This window comes from Condylura cristata, unplaced genomic scaffold (assembly GCF_000260355.1).
Source record: "Condylura cristata isolate star-nosed mole 26May11 unplaced genomic scaffold, ConCri1.0 scaffold00006, whole genome shotgun sequence".
NCBI classification, from domain to species: domain Eukaryota; kingdom Metazoa; phylum Chordata; class Mammalia; order Eulipotyphla; family Talpidae; genus Condylura; species Condylura cristata.
In genome coordinates this window covers 36,365,134-36,390,465 of record NW_004567107.1, presented here as the reverse complement: position 1 = coordinate 36,390,465, position 25,332 = coordinate 36,365,134, and positions in this window count along the sequence as shown.

The window sequence follows — 25,332 nt, the reverse complement described above, 5'->3', positions numbered from 1 at the left end:
TCCATCCTTCACATGAACAGTTTTACTTTTTAGGAGGTTCTTGAGAAATCAAAATAAGAGGGACCTTAATAATGTAAACCTACACTGGCTTTTCTTCCTTCACTTTAACTTCTTCCTCACTCTTATTTCCTTGAATCACCTCACAAATAATCAACCTGTATTCAAGCCTTTGTCTCAGGCTCTTCTTTAAGGAGAATCTGAACTAAGACATTTGGTACCAGCACTAGGTCTAGAAAGCAGACCCTTCCACTGGGTTTCTGGAAATGTCTTATTCACTGACGAGGCAGCTGCTCGCAAGTGGGGTGTGGTGGCATGCTGCAGTATCACAATTGCTAAGGCTTTTGTGGGGTGCATTGAGATGAGGCATCAATAAAAGGGAAGCACTAAATTGTTCAGAAGCTCAACACTTGGGTGACATGGGGTATTGGTATTCATAAAGATCATAGAGTCAGCTGGATGTCTACATTAAAATATTTGAAGGAAAAGAACAGATGCAGGTCAGTCAATTATTGGCTCAAGGGAAGCTGTCAAAATCAGAACACTGCTTGGCAGCATATGGAGAATCCTGTTTCTTGGAGGACAGCCCGTGTGAAAAATCACTAATGTAGGTAAGACAATGATGTGAATTCACTGGCTTGGGCCATGGCTATTTTAACTGTCCTGACCTCTGACACAAAATAATCTCTGTGGACTTTTGTCATCTTGACATTCTGCAGCATAACATGGTGGCCCATTCTAACATGGTATAATGTTAATTGGACTGGGTGAACAGATACTGTGGATGCACCAGTTAGAATGGTCCAAAGGGCAAGTGATAAAATGAAAAAGATCCAGGAGGCCTGTACATCAGTGACATTCTTGGGGGTCCATTGTCTGGCTTATTCCTTTTAGGAAAAAAATAGCACCATGAGTCCATAACTGGTAGGAAAGAAGCTCAGAGCTCATTGGACCTCTGGGTTTTTGGGCACAGCAAGTTTTAAGTAGTGCAGGGAAGGAAAAATAATTTTCCCTTTACTCTGTTAGGCTTTTGGCTGAGAGTCCCTAGATAATAAAAGATAGATTAAGGGGAGAAAAACAAAAATTTAAAAGCATATTTACCTCCTTTGTACAGAGGAAAACTAACTCATGGAAATATTTCTAGTCATCACCATAAATACTATTTTCAGCTCTGCAATTTAAATCTCTGCCTTCTTCATGGTTAAGAGATTCTAGCCATTTATGAACCCAAGAGGGAGACACTCTTGTAAATGGAGATTTCCCATATAGATGTCTTACAAATGGGTAACTTTTAGTCAGTTCTGAGTAAAACCTGCATCTGCAGACTCTCAATAATAGCCAACTCGAGATGATTCTTATGTCACGGGGGTATATAGGAGGGTGCCCCTCTTTCTGGGTGGGGCAGGGAACCTGGAACTTCCCCTTTTCCTAGGGACCACCCTGTTACAATCTCAGTGACCGAAGTAATAAAGAATTTTACGGAAGGCTAGGTTTGCTTTGAATCTGCCCTGCAGTTTGTGCTAAATGTTCCAGCAGCCCGAGTAGAAGTAGCTGTGGTGGACGGGGGTCTGTTCTTTGACAAGATTCCAAGGGCGAATAATAGCACAGACTCATAATGTTCTGTACATCATCATGCCTTTGTTAGCAGAGTCACTCATCATAGGGAAAGAAATTCCATGAGGGCTATTTGTTATCGAAGAGCCTGAGGACCTCACCATACGACACCGAGTGCTGTGAGAATAGGGTTGCTCACCTCGGGCTGGGCATCGCCATAACCACTGAATCATAAGGAGAGGCCATAACCCATCATGTGATGACAGATGGCTCATAAGGGCCAGGCCGAGCCAGTCGAGAGGGTGTGTCTCCATTGTGGTTCTAGCACCTCTTCCTCAACTCACGCAGGTGGTTTCACACAAGTTTCCACATGCTCTGAGTGGAACAGGAATATTCTTGTGTTTGGTTCACGGGTGACTTTGCTCTGTGTATTTGGCAAGAAGAAAGCAGTTGCCATATTATAGTCATTCAAGGTTGACCCTCAAAGACCTTCCCAGGACACAGAGCTACTAGGAGTATACTTGTTTTCATTTGTATGGGAGGAGAAGTGCTGATAGATACAGATGTACATAGGCTTCTAGGAAGGGGAGAAAATGACTAGGTTAGTTGGTCAGAGGCAGGAAACTAGCAGTATCAAAAGACTGGAGCTATGTGGGTGGGTTTAGAGGGAAGAGTGGCATTTGCTCCAGAGGAGATAGTCAGTAACCAAGTGGATGTGACGGCTTATTCTGGGAATGTCAGCTATTATCTCCCCCTCTTCACCCAATGTGTCAGCAATGGATGCATGAATGGAGTAGCTACCCTGAAAGAAATGGAGCCTCCATTCACAACAGGAAGAGCTGCTGCTCACCAAGACTGACTTACATGTAGGCTAACCTCAGTGCCAGATATCGAGAATGTTCTATCAGGGAGTGACATTGAACCCTCAATGGGATACAGTCTCTTAAGGACATCTGCCAGCTGCTTGGTGGTAGATTGATAACTTACATTCTTCCACCTTGGCAGTGGCAATTTAAGCCAAATTATGCCAGTCTACATCTATGGAATTTATTCTGTTTGAGGGGAGCTGTAATACTTTTGAAATTAAAAACAAAAAGGATCCATAAATTCTTTAAGGTATTTCTTGTTTAACCACAATTACTGACAAACCACTTGGCCTCATTCCTCCTGGTTCTGCCTTTAGTGGACTATAATTTTCCATGGGAGATCTTTTTAAAAGCTAAAAAGGATTTTTAAAATATATGTTTTTAAAATATATTCATTACATCATCCTTCATATTTGTACAATATATGATTTCCCGTGAAATTCCCACTACCAATTCACCCATGCACTATCACCATAGTCCTTATGCTCTTCCCACTCCTGCCCTGGTCCTTCTCCTTCCTCCTCCCCTAAAGAATATCTCTAATCTATAGTTGCCTGATGATTTTGATTTTTACTGTATTATAGTTACTTCTCCCCCCCCCCCCAATTCCATGTTTGGTTCCTCTACATTCCTCCTATAAGTAAGACCATTCAATATTTTTCTTTTTCTTTCTGGCTTATTTCAATGAGCATAGTCCCTTATAGCTTCATCCATGTTGCTGTGAAGGACATGAGTTTATCCTTTTTGATTGCTGAATAATATTCCATCATGCAAATATACCACATCTTCTTGATCCAGTCATCAATGGTTGGGCATCTGGGTTGCTTCCATATATTATAAATTGTGCTGCAATATACATAGGGGTGCAGGTGCCCTTTTGAATTAAGTTTTCCGTATCCTTTGGGTAGATTCCTAGGAGTGGAATTGCAGGGTCATATGGAAGCTCCAGTTTTAGTAGTCTGAGGCACCTGCATACAGCTTTCCACAGTGATTCAACCAGTTTGCTTTCCCAGCAGCAATACAGGAGAGTTCCTTTTATGGCATCTCCATAAAATAAAAAGTCACAGTCCCAACATTTACAAAAATTTCCTACATATATATATCCCTTCTAAATTGCTAGCATTACTCTTACCACAGCACATTAGTGATGAGTTTGCCTAGTCTTCACAAAAAAGGTTTCAACATTTTGAACATTTCTATAGTAACATTATTAGAGTAATCAGTGACAGCACTTGCTCCGTGTTACTCACCGGGCTAGGTGTTTTCCAGAAGGTATTTTATTTACTGTTTAGCACAATCACAAAGGGTAAATATGATCACCACATTGTCAATGAAGAAATTGAGGGTCAGAGACTATGCTCCAGCTGATCAGCTGCACAGCTAAATCAGACTGTGGCTCTCAACAATGCATAGATTCTAACTTGTCTTTTGAACTTCAGAAAAGAAATACATGATCTACTAGGTCAGTTGAATTCACTATATCCCATGGATTTTCTCTCCTCTCCTTTTTTATCCTAATTTTTTTATATTTGTTCCTTTGGTCCAACTGTAAACTGCTTCTTGCACTACTACAGGTTTTGGTTCATTTAGTTGCCACGAAGACCAGTTGGCATATGTTTTGATAACCAAAGTGCAGCACCCTGGGAGAATCTAAAAACCAGAGAAGTGTACTCTCACGCCCGGGCCATCCTGCAGAGGGCCCTGCAGAGCTGTTAGGGCACAAAACAGAATGCAGTTACCACTGTTGGCCACCAGATGACAGAGTCACATAAGATAGTGCATCATGGAGCTAAAGGCGAGCAGAGGGCAGCTGCTGGTGAAGCTAGAATAGGAATGAGCTAAAAACAGAGGGTTTGTTAATAACCTTCTCAGCAAGCACAGCCAGTTATTTGGGCAAATATGAATCAGAAGGCTAGAAAGTAGAATTCACTGATGAATTTCAAATAGATTCACTTGCTTTTGTTGAAGGATTTATGGCAGCAAAATAAAAATCTGGGCCTCATGGGTGATACAAGGGGTTAAAGTTGCTCAGCACTGTGAAGCCATGGGCAACCACTGCAGGAATTAGCCAGGGAGCTGACCCACATATGGCACAGTAGACATCTCTTGTCCCCCTGCTGCTCCCCTCAGCAGTATATTTCAGTAGATATGCCTCTTCTGCTCCCCACTCTGTCTCTAGTGAATCCTCTCACCCCATCCCACAAAACCCCCTTCCCCACCTCTAGCCTCGATCCAAGCTCTTGTGTTCATAAATAAATAAATCTATATATCTTTTTTAAAAAGTCTAAGAGTAGATGCGTAAACGTTTTGGAATTGTGTGTGTTGGAGAGGAGTGGTCATTGAAAGGGATTTTTCGAAGGTGCAATATCAAAACACAAGGTAAACGTAAATGAATGAAATAGAAAACAGGTTGGACATAATCTCCAGGCTGAATCCAGGGTTGTTGATAGTTGGGGCATTAGGGTATTTGTGTAATATGAGTGAATTTCAGTTGCAATGAGGTTTTATCAGGGGATTCTGAACATTTTTTAATGCCCGTACACATGAATCTTCTGAACATTTTTTAATGCCCGTACACATGAATCTTCTATTCTATTTATCTAAACTGCAATCTGCTACTTTTTGCAGCAGCATCTGGCCCCATATCCAAACTAAGTAAACACCACCTGGGGGCTGGTCTTGACACCTCCGGTTCACAATGTTGCCCTGGGTAATTCTATGCCCCTGAAACTTTCACAACCCCAGACTGAAGCCACATTCCACACTTGCAAAGGTCCACAGAAATTTGGCCTTCACTTTCTGGTGTTGCTTCTAAATATCCCAACCTCTCTTCCCCCTCCAGACACTCCCATGTTTAGTGTTGCTAATTATGTTATCCTGTCCTGCCTTCTTGGTGAAAATGCCAAAGCAGAAAGTAAGAAAGAAAAGAGTGGCTGGTGAGTGTGCACTGTGTACCAGACAGTTCGACACTCAGTCTGTGTACCAGACCCAGTGAGTTCAATGCTACTGACCTTGTTTTACAAATAAGGAAATAAAGTTGAGGAAATTGGGGAAGCAATTTTTCAGGGTTCCACCATGTAACTAAACTTAAGTATACTACTGTTATTTTCCTAATACAGGTCACTATTATCGCTCACCTGCTTGCTGCAAAAGCCTTCATTTTCTACTTCCCTTCATTCCACTTCTTCTGTAAACAGAAGCCACTCTGATCTTTCTAAAGTGTAAAGCCATTTATCTAATCTCTATCTTAGTCTTTTCAGGAAGGCTCTGCTCCATGTTGCTAGTCTCACCCTGGATTTCAAGCAACAGAAACCCTCCATCCAGCATCTCAGCTCTTCTGACTTACTTGTATCTTTCAGATTTCCGTCTGGTCACATATTCATTGAAAACCTTTTGTGACTCATTGGGTAGGTCCCTGCTTTTGAACCCCATATGCCACCCTTTCCTTAATAATGTCAAAGACTATATATATTACAAATGCTAATTTGTATGGTTTCTAACCTTGTACTAAAAACTAACTGCATGAATATATGAATTTTTCACTATTGTATCCTCATCACTTCTGTTGTTCCTGACATGTAAGATTGCTTAATAAATATCTATGGTTTGTGATTTCTAGGTGCTTCAAATGTCTATTGTCATCTACTACTACTTCTTCCGTGGTCTTTCCTTTTCTTAATCAGAGCAATAACTTGAGGGTAACTGATAGTGACAGTGTGGCAATTTTTAAAAAAAAGATTGTGCAATTAATTCAAGAGTACATGAACATAGTATCACTAAGTTTAACACCTCCTTGGCAAGAATAATTAGTTAAAATAGGAAACTACCAGATGGTAAGTGTTATCAATAACACCCATATGTGAGCCAAGACAAGAATTACGAAGTTAATTTGAGGGCATGTTTTATGCTTGCCCTGGCAACAAAATTGCTAGTTAAAGCTCTGCCTGGAAGTTCCATTCTACAGAATAGTTTCTGATGGCAGCTCTATCTTTATTCAGTATATGTGGGGATGAGAAAGGAAAAAAAAAAACATATATTTACTTACACCAGGAAGGTCTGGGAAGGATACTTTGAAGCTGCCTTCCTGTATCTGTCCTGCCAAGCATTAGGATTTGAGGTTCATCCAAAAGAGTTTAGAGTATTACTTACCAATACTACCTGCCAACATCAATGAAATACACCAGAAAAGAGGTTTAAAAAAATGTGTCCACTAACAGGTGTGCGTACATCTATGCCTTCACTTGTAGGATTAGCAGCCATGTGGGTCATACATTAGAAGAGAGAGTGTGAACTAGTATGAACAGTCAGACTCCCCAAAGATGTGATGCTTTGCAGTTTTAGACGTAAAGGTATTAGCACATGAACTTCTTTACTGCAGAAAATTAGAAACTCAAAGATGGCTCATAGCTCTAATCTCTTTGGATGAACCTCAAATTCTAATGTTCTGATTGGCAGGACAGATACAGAAAGGCAGCTCCAAAGGCTGGAGACTGATCTGCCATTATCTAGGTGAATGGTTTGCTTTCCGCCTAACCCTTGTTTCAGGTTATAAAACTCAGAGATCATTCATGTCATTTCCTTCTATTTCTTTGCCTCTGTACATCCTTCAAAGACCTCTCAGTCATGCAACTAAAGACTTGAAGCATATGCCAGAGTCAGGTTTGTACCATCCTGCAGGTTCAGCATCTTATCACATTGGTTCTCCCAAGGGTGGCTTTTTTTTTTTTTAATTTTTAAAAAAGATTTATTTGTTCATACAGAACTGGGGTACAGGCCAGAGGTTCAGGGGTGGCGAGAGGCTTCACCAGAGACAGAGTGGGGAGCAGAACAGGCAGATCCACGAAGTACACTGCTGAGGGGAGCAGCAGGCGGGTCAGGAGAGGTCTGCCACGCCATGTGGTCACCTCCGGGGCAGGCAGGAATCGAACTCATGCGGAAGTGACTTTAGCTTCTTAGTGCTGTGCTTTAACCCGCTGCGCCACCAGGGAGGGCCAAGGGTGGCTTTTGTGGAAGAATAAAAATCACATGGTACATACCTGCAGCTCCCACTCTCTCACCTACCAGCTCTGGGGATGCAGATTCATTACAGTGGGGGAAACAGCAATGGCCCTGTCAGTTATAAAATGTGTGTTCCCTGTAACTCCAGGAAAACTTGTAACCAAATACCAGTGAGTTACTTTACTAATAGAATCATTTTCATCTCTTCCCTGCATCTTCCAGATGCTCCCAATTTATCCATTGCAAAGACATTTCTTTTAAATGAATCAGGAGGCAGAAAAAATATAATCAGTGAGAAAGTCAATCTGGTATTTGGAGGCTCAAGAGAGGCCCTCTGATCCATTAGCCCTCAGCCTGGTGTCGTATAGATGAAACTCAAGCTAATCTGATGTCCCGTATCCTTTAGGCAGAGGGATAGAAAAGGAATAAACTCGTGAGCTGAGGCAATCTTGACTGGAGGGGGCCTAGTGTGGGAGGTGTAAGATGAATAGACAGTGACTGCATGGCTGTAGGCCATATGTGTTTCCTGGAAAATTATGACTGAGAAATTGTTAGAATGAACAGAAGACAATATGACAATGAAGTGTGTCTTTTGAAATAAGGTCCCACACAAACCAAGTGTTGGATATGCTTATTTTGGGAGGAGGGGAAATGCCAAGTGTATTCTCTGACCAAGTGTGTTTATTGATAATTATGGCTGCTATAACTCATCACCAAGTAAAAGAAAGCAAGTTCATTGTTTCACCATTCTGGAGGTTACAAGTCTAAAATGTGTCCTTGTGGTGGTGTTCCTTTTGGAAGTTCTTGTGGAGAACCAAGGCTTTTCCAACATTCCTTGGCTTGTGATCCCTTTCCTCCACTTTCAAAGCCATCTGTATAACTGGGGTAAATCTCTGACCTCTGCTTCTAAGCTCTCATCTCTTTTGACTCTAACTCTGCTGCTTCCTTCTTTGAAAGCCCCTTGTGATGCATTGAGCCCAGCAGGGTAATCCAGGATAATCCTTTCTCAAAATCATACATTTCAGCATGTCTGGAAAATCCCTTTTACCATCTGAAGTAACATGTTTACAGCATCCAGATTTCAGGACATGAATATCTTTGGGAGTCATTATTTTACACAGTCCATCATGGATATGAATATTATTTTTTGTCTCCATGGTGGTTTTAGGTATGAAGGTAACCTGCATCAGTCACGGTGACTGTTGTCAGAGCTGGCAGTCTCCTGCAATTTTATGGGATTATGTGGAGCCAGGTACATAATGGTCATGCAGCCAAGATCTAGCTCATGGGCTGTATTCAGCACCAAGTCTTATTTTTAATCTAAGAAAACAGGAGGGCTTTGGTAGTGTGAGTATTAGGGTAAAATTATCAAAAATGGGGTCTGGGGGGAATCTCTATAGTTTCAAATACAAACAACAATGTAAATCAATGTTACCTCAATTAAAAAAGAAAAGAAGGAAAACAGGAACAAAGGGATGTTAATGTTGAGTCATGACAAGTTAGAACTTGATGGGATTAGAGAGATCATGTAACCCATTCCTCTTCATCTTATCTGAGAGAGGTGCAAAGAAATCCAGGTGACTTGCCAAGGTCAATAGCTAGTGACACAACAGATTAGCTCTTGCTTCCTAGTTCTTGTCTTGCTACCTCACTATAAATGAATTAAGTTTGGGAAGTGCCGAAGTGCTCTGTAGTTAGTTACCAACAGTTTCCTCTTGTCATTTTCTTCTTGTGGTATTGGATAAAGGATATAGTATATAAAAAGACAGAAAAGTAAAAGCAGTATTTCACTGCTGTTCATTGATCTGGAGTAGTCAAGTGCTTACCAATGTGACTGGTACATAAAGTGAGAGAATAATGATCAGTAGATTTAGATCTCAGGGCAAAGAAACTTTTTTTCTTAGTAGGGTCAGAAATACTGTCTAAGGAATATGGCTGAAATGAATGTTGTGGCAAAAATCTAATTTCCTTAGGCTTTTTATTTTAAAAATGCTTGTTTTTATCAAAGTTTATAGAAAAGCATTATATTGAGGGCCAGTAGGGGTGGAGAGGGAATTTCCCAACATTTCCCCTAGGTTATTTTCAGGCTGGTTGAACACTGAAATTAAGATCAGACAGATTAGGAGGAGAAGAGTAATTAAATTATGTATATATGGACAATATACTTGGATATAAATTCTAAAGTAAATGGGGCAAAGTGAGGTTATTTATTTTTATCTCAGGAATGGAATAGGGGCCTGAGGCTTCAAAGAGAAAGGAGGGAGGCTCATGTGATGAAGATGAAGTATATGAAAAAACCTAATGTTCTATAATTACTTGTTCTGCCATATCTATATAGCTCTATTCATATCTATCTCATCCCCTATCTCTATATAGATTCCTCTGATAGAAAGACTATTTCTGGTAAAAATCCTAATTCTGGGATAATACCCCCAATGTTCATTCTTCTAGATAGTTAAGGGAATAGTAAAAGTTTCTTGTGAGACTTGAAGGCTTAAATTGCTATCATCTTGAAATAATCCACATATAAAAGTGACACATTTTAAGACATCTTGGGGATGCTTATCCTTCAGCCCTACTATTATAAGATGTCATCCAGATTTTCAAAAAAATGAGATTTTTTATTAAGATTTATTATTTACCATTTGTATTTTTCAAACTCCTGAAAATAGAGAGAAATACAAGTTTTGGTTGTAAAACAATAATGTGAAAATTGTAAAAAAGCACACTGAATAAAATTGGTTATGCGGCATATTAAAATATATGAGATACAGTTTTAAAGTATATTCACAACCCTTTGCAAATTCCTTATGAATGGGAGCCTATTGAGTTAATCTGCTAAAATTGAGTTAATCTGCCCAAATTAGATGGGCCAAAGCACTTAGGCATAGTTAAGGTATAAAAGTTCAGAATTTGAACAAATTCTAACATAGATAGGAGAGAAAAGTGGCGACCCCCCATTCTGCTTGAACCCTTTGGATCCATTGTTTACACAGGCCTAGTTTATGGATTCATGTGTGATTTTTCTTATCACATTTGTTAAAACAATTCCTCACATTCCATAAATTAACCCAAAAGAACAAGGCAATTTACTTTGGGAACCAAACAAACACTTTCAGGTCACTTGCTATCTTGTGATATAATTCATTCATAACTGGATCTAGAGTATAGAAATATTTGGGAGAAGTATAAACTGGAGATGGTGCACATAAGACAGATGACTTGACATCACTCAAATTTTCACCCTTGTAGCCTCCAGTGAGAAGGGGAATTAAGGAGAAAGAGGAGATGGAGTTGTGAAGGATACTTCTTAGATGAGATAGGAGTGGGGCACCCGGAAGCCAAACTCAGCTTCAGAGCACAACTTTTACAACTTACACACAGCTGTCTACGCAGTTCAGAAGTTTCTGCTGGGGTTGATTTTCTGTCATTGTGATGACCAGGTCAGTATTTGAGGTGTCCTGACTGGGCAGGCCATTTGGTACTGGGCCACTGGCTCAGAAATTGCATAAAGGACGTGCACAGCAGTGAGTAGAGTAAGTTCTCGTAGGATTCACACCTCTCTTGAAACACTCATTTTCGTTGAGTGTACAGCCTTTAGTTGAAAACCAGGCAATTCCACCTGCAAGAAACAAAATTGGTATAGGGTGTGGAAAACCTTGGCTTTAGGATGCTTCAGGTAACTAAAGAAAGAAAAACAAACCAGAACAAAGAAGGTAAAACTAGCTTTATCAAGATACAATAATCTTATTTTTAAGAACTCCCATTTTAAGGTGTGTTCTAATCAGGCACATGGTAGTACAAAAACTTTGAAATTGTAGAGGTAGTGCCTTCCATGCTCATGATAAAAGCCATGCAAATGTCATGGACTATGCAGAAATTTCAGAAGTATTTGCTGTTTGAAAACTCCGTAATATCCCCCCCCCCCAATTTTACCCAATTTATGTAAAGGACTGATTCCATGGAAAAAATCATTTAGATGTGTAAAGTTTTCTCATAATAAATGAAGGTATGTCCTTGACTTCACTTAAATATCTTCCCCTGTTGACAGGAATAACGCATGTCCATCATAGAAAGTGTGAGAAATACCCCAAGTACAAGATGGACAAGAACAAAATCTTGTAATCTCACCATCTGCAGTTTCAGTTGTGTGAGGGAGAACACAGAGATGCAGATCTTCAAAGGCAACAAAATTCCCGATGGTTGGAGACTTCAGAAGAAAAGTAGCTTCTCTACTAGGGCTGATTTTGCTCCCTCACTGCTGTGCCCTCCACCCCAACATTATATAACTCCCAGAGACACTTTTGTTCTTACTTGAATTTGGAAGCTATTACTAGCATGTGAATAGAAGCCATGTGTAGAACTTCCTATAATACACAAGAGATCCCTGCACAACAGAGAACATTCCTGCCAAAGTGTCAATAGTATTAAAGACACTGTTGCTAAAACTATCAAAACTGTAAATTCCAGTTCTATTTGCTTAGAAATTTCTAAGTTGGAAACTGTTTTCTTTCTACAACATTGTAGTCACTCTAGGTTCTTAAACCGCTAAGAATTGTTATAAAATATTTTACTGCACAGCCTTCCCCTGGTCTCTGAAAGGGCAGTGTTCCTATGAAACCTTTCCCAAGACAATATAGCACAGAAATGGAGTCAAGTGAAGAATGCAATCACCATTCATTTTATAGAAAATATTCTTTAGTGTTCCCAGACCCAAAAAAGCAGCTTGCCAAATAATACATAATAATATTAGCTCTAAATAATATTAGTATATAATAAAAGCAGGAAAAATAGGATAAATGCACAGCCTGTATTCAGTAGTTGCAGGGAAGGGACCTCTCTCCATGCTCAGGGTGTACTTGTCTCTAGATTTGATGCTACAAAACAAAATGCTGAGCACTACTTTTGACTTTTGTCTTACAAAACCTCAGTTTTGGCATGGAGCTTCCCTACGACCCAGCAATCCCACTCCTAGGTATCTACCCAAAAGACACAAAAACACTGATTGAAAAAGATACCTGTACCTCATGTTTATTGCTGCTTTATTTACAATTGGAAAAACATGGAAGCAGCCCAAGTGCCCAAAAGTAAATGACTGGATAAAAAAGATGTGGTACATATATACAATGGAATATTACTCAGCAACCAAAAAAGAGAAACACATGTCTTTTGCAGCAACTTGGAAGGAGCTGGAAAAGATCATGCTTAGTGAGATAAGCCAGAAAGAGAAAGAAAAATACCGGATAGTTTCACTCATAGCAGGAGTATAATGGAGCAGGCGAGAAAATAACAAAAATAATGAACACCATATACCAGGGACATTTTGTGGGGGTGGAGTGGGGAATGGGATCAAAAGCAGGGGGGGTGAGGGAGGAAAGTGCACGGGATTATGATGATGGTACACGGGTGACTTGGTGATGGGAAACCTGCGGGGATTACAACTAAGATGAAAAAAAAAAAAGGTACAAAATGATGTAAAAATAAACTGTTATAAAAAAATTAAAAAAAGAATGTGTGGTCTAGGGGCCTCCCAGGTGGCACAGGAGTTAAGTCTCTGTGCTATTAAGCTATTGCCAGCCATTGCACACAAGTTGGGGAGTTGACCCACATGGTGCAGCAGACCTCTCCTGTCCTGCCCGCTGCTCCCCTCAACATTTCAGTAGATCTGCCTGTTCTGCTCCCCATTCTGTCTCTAGTGAATCATTTCAACTGCCACACCTCTGGCCTACACCCTTGCTCTTGTATGCATAAATAAATAAAAATAAAAATCTTATTAAAAAAAGAATGTGTACTCTGTAGTTTAAGTACTTAGGTTTTGAATATTCTCTTTAATATGTAACTCACATAAGTTATTTAATCCTATTTGGCCTCAGATTTCTCATCTTTAAAATGGAAATAGTGACAATATTTAACCCAAATTATTGTTGGTATAATGTAATCTAGGTAGAGCCCTCAGTAAGGCATCTGGCCTGTGGCAAATGTTCAGTGAATGCTTGCTCATACATAAGGATTTTTCCTGTGCTCTTTTTGCATTTTTAAAAAATATTTATTTATTTATGCATACAGAACCGGGATACAGGCTAGAGGTGCAGGGGCGGTGAGAGGATTCACCAGAGACAGAGTGGGGAGCAGAACAGGCAGACTGACAAAGTGCACTGCTGAGAGGAACAGTGGGTGGGTCAGGAGAGGTCTGCTGCACCATGTGGTCACCTCCCAGGTGGGGATTGAACTCATGCTGAAGTGGCTTTAGCTTCTTAGTGCTGTGCTTTTACCCACTGTGCCACCAGGGAGGACCTCTTTTTGCATTTTTTTTAAAGATTTATTTATTTAAGTATACAGAACTGGGGTACAGGCCAGAGGCTCAGGGGTGGCGAGAGGCTTCACCAGAGACAGAGTGGGGAGCAGAACAGGCAGGTAGACGAAGTACACTGCTGAGGGGAGCAGCGGGCGGGTCAGGAGAGGTCTGCCGTGCCATGTGGTCTCCTCTGGGGCAGGTGGGAATCGAACTCATGTGGAAGTGGCTTTAGCTTCCCAGTGCTATACTTTAACCCACTGCGCCATCAGGGAGGGCCTCTTTTTGCATTTTTAAAAAGTGTCAAAACTTACCTTTTCTAAAGACCTCTTTGATACAATACTGACCATGTTTTGTTCTACAGGTGCCAAAATCTAAAAGACATCCATGGAAAGGGATTGAGAGGTTGCATAGTCTACAGATCACACCTCTTACATCTCTCAGGACAGGAGAGAAAAAAAATAAGAGGGAAATAGAGATAGACACAGAAAAGAGGAGAAGGAGGGAGAGAGAAAGAAATGCAAAATTAAAGCAATGATTTTCAACTTTTAAAAGTAAGCAATATGTTTAAGCCATCTAAAATCTTACATGCATTAAAATTTTATTTTGAGAATTCAAAATAATTTTTGAATTATGGGGGATTCAAAATTGGGGGGCTATTTTAAAGCATATGTTGCCTTCCAGGGAGACCCTGGATCAATACTAACTAGGTGGCTGAAACCCCTTAGTTGTTCAAAATGACTTGGTTCCTCGTTGCTTGATTAAATCAAACCCAAAGTTACTTACTCAAGAAATTTAGTTTCAGCCATATCCACAATTAGGCCTTCATTTCAAGGCTTAAAACAGCACATTACATATAGTAGGTTCTCTGTGAATACTTATTGCTTGATAAATGTTTACATACTGGCTTACATTTTGCACATTTTGCCCATGTCATCAGTGCTGCCTCCTTTCAGGCACATCTCAAATCTTCTGATGTCACCCTCTTCTGGCTGGAAATGTTGACTCTTCCTTAATACATTGTTTGTTGCCTGGACTTGCATCTAAACCACAATACCAGGACCATTTATTTTTCCAGCCATCTCTAAGGGGTTTTCCTCTTGGACTTGTGACTTCTCACTGTCACAATGTCCCTTGAGGGAGCATGGATCAGAACTGTGATGCTAGAGGCCACAAAGCAGAGAACTAATCTGATGCTGATCTTTCTCTGACTTGTTTGAGGTCGTTTTCCTGGGTAAGATCTGATTCTACACCCATATCCATAGCCTGCTTCCTAAAACCATGGCTGTGACTGAAGATGATGCTTTATTTTAGACTATTTTGTTGATTGTTCAGTTGCCTGAATACTTACAGATATGTTCTTAGATACAATTTCTGTTCTTCCAATATCTTTTTGTCTAAAAATTTCTTTAATTTTATTGACATAACTAGCACATGTTATATTCCACTTGGACAACTAAATTTAAAATTTTAGGTTACATGGAAAATTAGATTTCCTAACATGATTACTTCTGAAGTTAGCTATTCTATTTTATGACTTTATTAATCAGTAGGGAACATCTGATAGATTACATATATAACTATTTAAATGCCCATTACAAATCATAAAGTGAATTAAACATACGGTATTAACCACAGTGGTGTTTTTTAGTCATCACCTCTCTTTCCTAGGTACTCTATTTCACAATTTCTCTTCATGTTTGATTTCTTCTTTTACCTTCACAGCTTTCCTCCATGACCAACAAAAGTTAATGTAGTTCTCTCCCCAAATCATTGATATTTAAGTTATTTTTTTAATCAAGTACTATTTTTTTACATCTCCTGAATCATTTACTGATGATATGCAAGTCATGGAGGATGTTTTCTTGTAAGCTTTTACCTACTTGTATGCTCCACTCCATTTTCTTTAGAGGAGAGAAATATAAGGTCATAAAATGCAGCAGAAACATAAGCTGTCTGCTTTACTTTCTTTCTGTCCTCTCTGCATGGGGTAATCACAGCTCCTCTGTGCACTGTATTTACTAATGAGTGTAGGTGGGAAGCAGACACCACTAACTGGGTATATTTTAAGAAATGTTCAAGAATTATGCTTAAGAAGCCACAAACTAATGAGCAGGGGGTGAGGAGCAGACCTGGTTTATTTAACTTGCATTGAATTTTCAAAAATTGTATTAATTGTTAATATTTAAAATGGTCGAGATTTCCTACAAACCCGCACTTCCAACTTCTCTTGATTCTAAAGGTTTGCCAGTGTTGGGCTCTCCTTTCTGATAACATCTGTAACTGGGTTCTAGCTGCTGTCCTGTTTTATTGCTGGCTGGCTTCCCCAACTTATTCTATCTGTCCAAACACTTTAAGACTTTGAGTTGGTAACTCCAGTATTTGGCACCAAAAGTCTCCGAGTCACATTATTTACATTTATTTCCGAGATGCTTTGTAGATTCTACCTACTTATGTGTAATCTCCAGACCAATAGCATTAGTGTCACTTGGGAGCTTGTTCAAAATGTTGACTCTCAGGCCTGGCCCAGATCTGCTGAATCAGATTGCATTTTAACAAGTCCCCAGGTGACTCATAGATATTAAATCTTCTGATTTTAAGAAACTCTCCTGTTAACCCCTGGGCTCAACACAGAGCCTTTGGCTTAGTACCATCTTTCCTTTTCACTAAGTGGTCATGTTCCTATCCGGGTGCTTGAACATGTCTGGAGTCAGCACCTTCATGATATCTTTTTTTTTTTTAAGATTTATTTATTTATTCATATAGAACTGGGGTACAGGCCAGAGATGCGGAGGGTGAGAGGATTCACCAGAGACAGAGAGGGAAGCAGAACAGGCAGATCCATGAAGTACACCGAAGTACACCGCTGAGGGGAGCGGTGGGTGGGTCAAGAGAAGTCTGGAGCCATGTGGATCTCCTCCGGAGCAGGCGGGAATGGAACTCATGAGGAAGTGGCTTAAGCTTTTTAGTGCTGTGCTTTAACCCGCTGTGCCACCAGGGAGGGCGACCTTCAAGATATTTTACTAGTTTGAGGAGACTTAAGAATTCTGTGAAAGGAACTGCAAATTCCCCATTATCTTCTTTATGGGATTCTTTTATACATGAGAATAGGTTGGAGTTGGTGAAGAAAAGCACATGTAACAGGAAAAGTGCTAGGAGAACCCTTGCCTATGCTCCCCTGTTTCTGGTTATTTCACTTTTTGGTGCACATGCATAAATAAGGTCTTCCAGCCTAGTTTGGTTAGTTCCAGCTCAGAGATGGTAATTGCGAAATGTGGGCCACCATTTACCAGCTCAGTTTTCTTAGCTATAAGGTGAGAAATAGCTGCACTTAACTTGAAAAGTTGTCATGAAGATTCAATGACAATACAAATGAGATGTTTAGGAAAGTACCTGCGATATAGTAAGTGCTGATTAAATGCTAGGTCTTCTTATAATTTAAGAGGTCTGAGTTATAACAACATCTGAATTATTTAAGGCCACACTCCACTTATATTCTGATTCTGCAATTTCTTAAGTAACTTCCCTATTAATGAGCTATGCTATCTTAACAACTTACCATAGAAGAGGCAGAACAAGATAAACACACACCCTAAGAAAATCTTTCTCATTTTTAGATTTCCAGCTGAAAAAGAAGATGGGAGTAAATGACATTAAATCTTTCCTGAGAAGTAATAAAGTTGTACATCTCTATTGGCTATTTTAAGAGACAATGACTAAGAAAATATAGACAAATTTGTTTTATGGAGCAAAAATAAGGTACCTGTAATTCACCATCATATAATGTGTATTTACAGCTATTGGTTTATTAGGCTGTACACCTGAAACCTATGTAATGTTATAATTATTCCAATTTCAGAAAAATCACTATAAAACTTCTAGCTCCAGAGTATTTTAAGTTTAGATATTTTCTTATAATCAAATGCCATTTTTCTCTTTTTTCTCCTTGTTAACAGAATATGAAATGAGAGAGATGATGTTTCTTGAATAATAGCCTGTTAAAAATCCTTTTAAAGGATTTCCAAAAGGAAAATATCTATTTGTATGTCTTTACAAAAAACAGATGCTTTTATTGCAAGAGATCATATTTTTAAGGAAAAGCATGTTAGATAATTATCAATACTTCATACTTATTAAACTGAAAGGAAAGGAATGATTCAAATATAATGTTTTAGTTATTTGTGACCTACCAGTCTTCTTTATGAAGTTTTGTGGAAGTTTTCTTATGCCTGAACTTCTTTAAAGGAGAACAAGAAATAAAATGGCTTTTGTAGTACTGGCTGTTATAACTGAACCCAGTAACCCAAGTCTCTGGCCATTAGATTCTAAACGGTTTAAACAGTAAAAATTACACAAGTAAATAGGAAAAACTTTCACGTAAACATGCTGATCTATATAGAACTCAATCACCTTCCTCATGAAATTTACATAACAAGACTAACTCAATCAATAAACCGCTTATAAGTTTGTTTTTACTGTACTTAGTGAACACATTTCACTGGCAGTTCAAAATTCAATAATGCGAGCAAACTCTGTTCATTGTCTAAAGTTCCTGGTTTTAAGTTAAAAAAAGAAATACCAGATAATCTTTAGAACAGATCTGGCTGTATCCAGAGGGTAATTTAATTTTAAAATAAATGCTTATTTAAAACTGTAAATATGTTTATTTCTAAATTTAATGTCTTAACATCTAACAATTTAATTTCCAATATAATATATTCTTGAAACAGATTAAATACTAAAAATTTTAAAATCTCATTTGCCACCAAATCAATTGTTTTCTCTAGATGTAGCCATATTATCAACTTTTCAGCCTGAGGGAGCCAGGGAAATCTGTATTCTGAACTTTCTTTCCTGCTGCCTCTCTGTTTCCTGCCATTACTTCCTACCTGCAAAACCCACTGGCAAAAGAGAACATAGAGGCCAGACTGATTTATTCCAAAGAAATCAGCTTTCTGGGGACAATACAGTGAAGACAGGTGGACTGTGTGTTTTCAGGAACAAATGGGGGAGTAGCAAGCAGCGATTGAGGATATAGCATATGAACAGAAAGTTCAGTGCAATCAAGATGATAGGCAAGTGGATCTCTACAAAAAGAACAGAAAGTTTGTAGGCTTGATATAAAGTATAGTCTGAAATATACTTAATGAGACAGAAAATGAGCAGGATAGTGCGGTAAAAACAGGAGGCATGTAGATATTACCCCAGAGATCTGGAACATCCTTGTAATGTTTATGGCCTTATAAAGTGACAAGGTTTTTTTTAATATTTAAAAAATATTTCTGGGCCCTCCCTGGTGGTGTATTTATTTGTATTTATTTATTTCATGGCATATCATTATTTTACATCCCTGTTTGCTTTTTCACAATATGGGACTTCTCCCCTCAGGTGTGGTCGCTATAGTTTCCCCTCCTCCAAAGCACACACAGTCTTCTGTGGTAGATTTCATGTTCTCCTTGGCCTGTTTTCTCCCTTCCCCATTTTTCCTCACCACCAACACTGGAAACTTCACACAAATGGTCAACTTTTCAAGGTCGGTTTTAAAGTTTGTCTTTCTCTGATCCTTTGTTTGTTTTCTCTATATTCCACCTATAAGTGAAGCCATCTGGTATTTATCTTTCTCCTCTGGCTCACTTCACTTAGGACAAACTTTTCTGGTTCCATCATATTAAAATTTTTATTTATTATTATTATTATTATTATTTTTAAAGATTTATTTATTTGTGCATACAGAACTGGGGTACAGTCCAGAGGCTCAGGGGCAGCGAGAGGTTTCACCATAGACAGAGTGGGGTACAGAACAGGCAGATCGATGAAGTACAATGCTGAGGGGAGCAGCGGGCGGGTCAGGAGAGGTCTGCTGCACCATGTGGTCACCTCCCAGTCAGGCGGGGATCGAACTCATGCTGAAGTGGCTTTAGATTCTCAGTGCTGTGCCTTAACCCGCTGTGCCACCAGGGAAGGCCTATTTTTTATTATTACTTTTAGAGATTTATTTATTTATCTATACAAGAACTGGGTTATAGGCCAGAGGTGTGGGGGTTGAGAGGAATCACCAGAGCAGAACAGCCGGATCTACTGAAGTACACTGCTGAGGGGAGCTGTGGGAGAGAAGGAGAGGTCTGCTGTGCCATGTGGGTCAGCTACCTGGTCAGGTATTGAACTCATGTTGCAGTGACAGACCATAGCTTGATAGTGCTGACTTTAACTCTTGGGCTGCCAGGGAGGCTCCAAATTAAAATGTTTAAAGGAAGGAAATCATGTAGTGTTCTCTTACTATAATGAAAGTAAATAGACCTGCCTATGTGGTCAGTTGATTTTGACAAAAGTCTGGAAAGGATAGTTTATTCAAGAAATGATGCAGAAACAATTACATGTCCATGAAAAATACTCATCTGAACCCATACTTTGTACTTCATATGAAAAAAATAACTGAAATGAAGGATCCAGCTAAATAGGAAACATAAACTATACATCCTTTACAAGAAACCATAGGAAAAAATATTTGTGATTGCTAATTACACAAAGAGTTCTCAGACACTGAAAGCATGATGATTCATAAAAGAAAAAGTCCTGATAAATTAGACTTCATTGAAATGAAAACTTTATTCTCCAAAAGATAGTTAAATGAATGAAATGAAAAGCCATGAACAGGGAGAAAAGATTTATAAATCATAGGTCTGATGAAGGACTTGTATTCAGAAACTATAAAGAACTCTAAAAACTCAATGAGCAGAGAAAAAGGCCCAATTAAAAAATAGCCTATGATCTGAATAGACATTCCCTCAAAGAAGATACACAGATGGGAAATAAGCGCATAAAAAAGATGCTTGACATCACAGGACTTAGGAAAATGTAAATTGAAGTCAATTAGATACTTATACACAGTGTCAGAATGACTATGATAAAATAAAAAGAAACCTGACAATAACAAGTAATGGTGAGGATGCAGAACACCTGGAATTCTCATTCATTGCTGCTGGGAACGCAAAATGGCATAGTATCTTCAGAAAACAGTTTGACAGATTCTTATAAAAGTAAACACCACCACAGGCCCCTGTAATCTCACTCCTACATATTATGCAAGAGAAATGAAAATGTATGTACACACAAAAACCTGTACATGTTTATAGCAACTTTATTCATAATTGCCTATACTATAAGCAATCTAGAGGTCCTGTAATTGGAAAATGGATAAACAAACTACACCATTCCATGTAATGGAATACTACCCAACAATAAAAATGTAATGAACTATTGATGCACAAACAACCTAATTAGATCTCAATTGCATTATGCTGAATGATAGAGTCCTATCCATAATGCTACATATTCTTGGGTACTGCTTAAATGTTATTCTGGAAAAGATAAAACTATTGTAGCTACCAGGCACCAAGGAGATAGGAAGGACTGATTACAAAGATAGCATGGGACCCTCCCTGGTGACACAGTGGGTTAAAGCACAGCACTATGGAGCTATCACGGCCACTGCATTAAGAGTTGGATCCCTGGCCAGAGAGCTGACCCACATGGTGTGTCAGACCTCTCCTAACCCACCTGCGGCTCCCCTCAGCAGTGTATTTCAGTCAACCTAACTGTTCATTTTCCCCCTCTGTCTCTGGTGAATCCTCTCACCCCCTGCACCTCTGGCCCATACCCCAGTTCTGTATGTATAAATAAATCAATCTTTAAAAACAAAGATAGCATGAAGAAATTCAGGGATGACCAAACTGTTTTGTGCTTTTTTCTTATACTGACTCTGCATTTGTGTGAATTTTAGTGAATATAAGTTTAACAAATTAATAGGAAAAAATACACGTGTGCTTTCAGAGAATTACTGGGAGTTAAAAGAAACAATAAGGGGAGTTTTTCTAATATATTACTTATTTGGGGGGATTAGGGAAGATTCTGAGAAAAAGTGACTAAACTGAGTTGTGAAGGATTGAGCAAGAGTTGGCCAGGGGAGAGGTGGGGGAAAGAGGATTTCAGCCAGAGGAAATAGCTTATAAAAGTACTTGATCAGGCAAGGAAGCACTTTGGTTTTCAAAGCCACAGAATGCGATTGCAGCCTGGAGCACTGAGACAGGTGTCATGAGAGGTGAAATGTAAGGAGACAATTCCTGAAGAGCCTTCAGGACATTTATAGCTTTTCACTTCTTCAAGTACAATGGGATTTTGCTAGTGATTGAGAATAGCATGATTAGATTTATAGCTGTACTTAAAAACAGGACTATAGGTTAGATAATGGATTGGAGATGAAGGATAGTAGAAATTGGAACTTTTTTTTTTTGTGAAGTGATAATCCTAGAATAAAAGACTAATTCACACCCACCTTCTGGGGAAAAAAGAAAGAAAGAATTTCTAATAAATGCTTCTGGCAGTTTCTAATGAATTTTGATTGAAGCCAGTTCTGGGTAACCCACACAATTGACTCTCCCTCTCAAGAATCTAGTGGCCTTTAACCAGACTGTTCTCTCTTTCTGGAATTAATCCATTTTCTTTTTCAAGAAAATTCCCCTACCAGGAATAAATATTTAATTGTCTTACAAAGAACAAAATTTTCTTCCATGCATGCAAGAAAGTTATAAAATGTTGACGTTTATTTTTTCTTAATTTTAGCAAAGTTTGTGGGTACAAGATCAGCATCCAAAAATGAATTGCCTTCCTGAATATCATCGTGAACCACTGGCAAAAAGATGTCACTAACAACAATAATTGAAGTACAGAATTCATGAATAAATATAACAAAAGATATGCAAGATCATTATGAAGAAATTATATAACTTTATTAGTACAATAGTTTTCTAGGACGGTCATGAAAAATGCTTAAAACTTTGTGACTTAAAACAAGAGAAATGTACTCTCACATTTCTTCAGGGTGGACATCCAAAATTAAATGTTGGTTGGGCCCCACACTTTCTGACAGCTTCAGGGGAGACTCCTTCTTTTGTCTCTTCTAGCTTCTAGAGGTGCCAAGCATTCCTTCACTCATGGCTGCATAGCTATAATTTCTGCCCTAATTCTGTATGCCCTTCTCTGCTGTGTCTGTGTCTTCTCCTTGTTTGTTTCTAATGACAGTTGCCATTAGATTTAAGACACACCCAGACAGCTCACGATAATAGCACCTTGAGGTCTTTCATCACATTCAAAGACTCTTTTTCCAAATCAAGTCATGTTTACACAGACATGTCTTCAAAGTCACCATCATTAAACCCACAACTTACGGTAAAGAACCAATTGATGAAGGGATACCACATTCATACTTATGAAGCTAAACATGGTAATGCTGTCAATTCTTGTCAAACTGACTTTGCCAAATTAACTCAATGTATACCACTTATATCACCAACCAGTTTTTCAATGTAATCTGATGAGTTGGTTCTAAAGAGGACACATGGATAGGTTAGATACACTTTTAAAAGAATTGAGTAAGCAGATGTGAACAACTAGATTTAGATTTAGATCAATTTATATGAATACTACATTAAACAGACCATATGGTATTTGGCACAAAGATGAAAAAGTTGATCAATGAAACCTGACATACAGAAGATGTGGCACTGTAGATAGATCAGTGGAGGAAAGAATGAAGTTTTAAGAAATGTTTCTGGAATAATAGATTGTCTACATTTTTAAAAATGAAATTAGATACCTACTTTTCAAGATATTCAAATAGAACTTCCAGATAAAATAAAGGCTCCCAGTGAAAGCCAAGACTTCAATACTATTTGAAGAAAGTACAGAAAATGTTTTTAAAGAGAACTCAAATAAGAAACTATTTCTTAACAAACAAAAGAACTAACAATTAAAGATAAAAAATGATCAGTTTGAGAGATGAGAACTAAGAATTTTTGTAAATCGAAAGACATATAGAATAAAAACAGATAAGAACTTGGAGAAGATAGATATTCAAAAGATAAAAAAGCTTTCTAAAATATAAAGAAAAAGACTAAAAAATTATAAAATAGGGCAAAATACATGAGCAGGAATTCTAAGGGGAAACATGAATGTTCAATGAGCATATGCAAACATGCTAACTGATCAAACATCTAACTGATCACAGAAGTATAAATGAAAACATTAATGAGGTATCACTTTACACCCACTATATTAGCAGTAATTGTGAATTTGTGAAAAGTTGTATTTTGTTGGGCTTGAAGGAGTAACAGAAACTCTTATTGGTATAAACATTTTGGATTTCAATGTCATCATCTAGTAAATTTCAACTTGTACACATTGTAACTGGACAGTTCTCTTCCCAGGAGTACATTTTGGAACTAGAGAACTTCTTCCAGGTAGGATAGCAGACATATGTGAGTATGTTCACACAAGCAAAGTTTGTAGTGAACAATAACCGGAAATAACCCATACAGCTATCAGTATGGATGAAGATTTCACAAGATGCAACACTAGAGAACCATGAAGATGAATGAAGTACAATTGCTCCCATAAGCTTAAAAGGATCATTGAAGCCATATTAAGTGAAGTATAAAATATGACTCAGAAGAATACATTCACATTTTATAAAGTTTATGAATAAAACTAAAGAACATTTTTCATTTCATATATGGGTAGGGTTGCAACTAAATAGAGGTTAAATGAAATACTGTCTTCAGGTACAAATTTAAGAGATGCCGAAAACAGTAATCAAGATAAATCCTATTTTGATGCTATACTTAAAAATACCAAGTTGGCAAGCCACAGCATCCAGGCCAACCACTTGTACTTTTAAAACAAAACTTATTGGAGCCAGGGCTGGGACTAGGATGATAAAAGTTACAATGTCAGGCCCTCCCTGGTGGCGCAGCGGGTTAAAGCACAGCACTGAGAATCTGAAGCCACTTCCGTATGAGTTCGATTCCCGCCTGCCGCCTGCCCCGGAGGAGACCACATGGCGAGCCAGACCTCTCCTGACCCGCCCGCTGCTCCCCTCAGCAGTGTACTTCATCGATCTGCCTGTTCTGCTCCCCACTCTGTCTCTGGTGAAGCCTCTCACCGCCCCTGAGCCTCTGGCCTGTACCCCAGTTCTGTATGAATAAATAAATAAATCTTTAAAAAAAAAAAAGTTACAATGTCAAATCAAATCTTTAAGATTGTCCTGTCTTGTTCAACATGGATATTTTTTACATTAATTTTGATTAATAATACTTTATTCAATATTCTGCACTTACGAGCTTTTGTGTTCTTAAATTTTATACTCAAAATAAATACCTTGCTTACCTATGCTAGTCTTTAGCCTTCAATGGAGTGGTTTTACTATTATGCTTCATAAGCTGCAAAAGGACATTACATGTGCTAGTTTGAATTTATCCAATATTTCAAAACTTAAAATTTGAATAAAAAATGAAACAGAAAGCAAAAAAAGAGGACAAGGGAAAGAAGTCTAGTGTTGTTCCAAATTTCACTAATCTGGAAAAAGAAATGTTATAAGTTAGAAAGACCAAGAAGGAGAACCAGCAAAGAAGGAAGAAAAGCAGACTGATACTTCCCAGTGTGGGGAATATTTGTAAGTCTTTTAGGTCAAGGCAGCTGCTGCTATAAATAATTAGTAATCACCTGCTAAATATATAGTTTTCAATCACTTAGACTTTGCTTTCAGTAATCTTACCTAATAATAACTTGTCT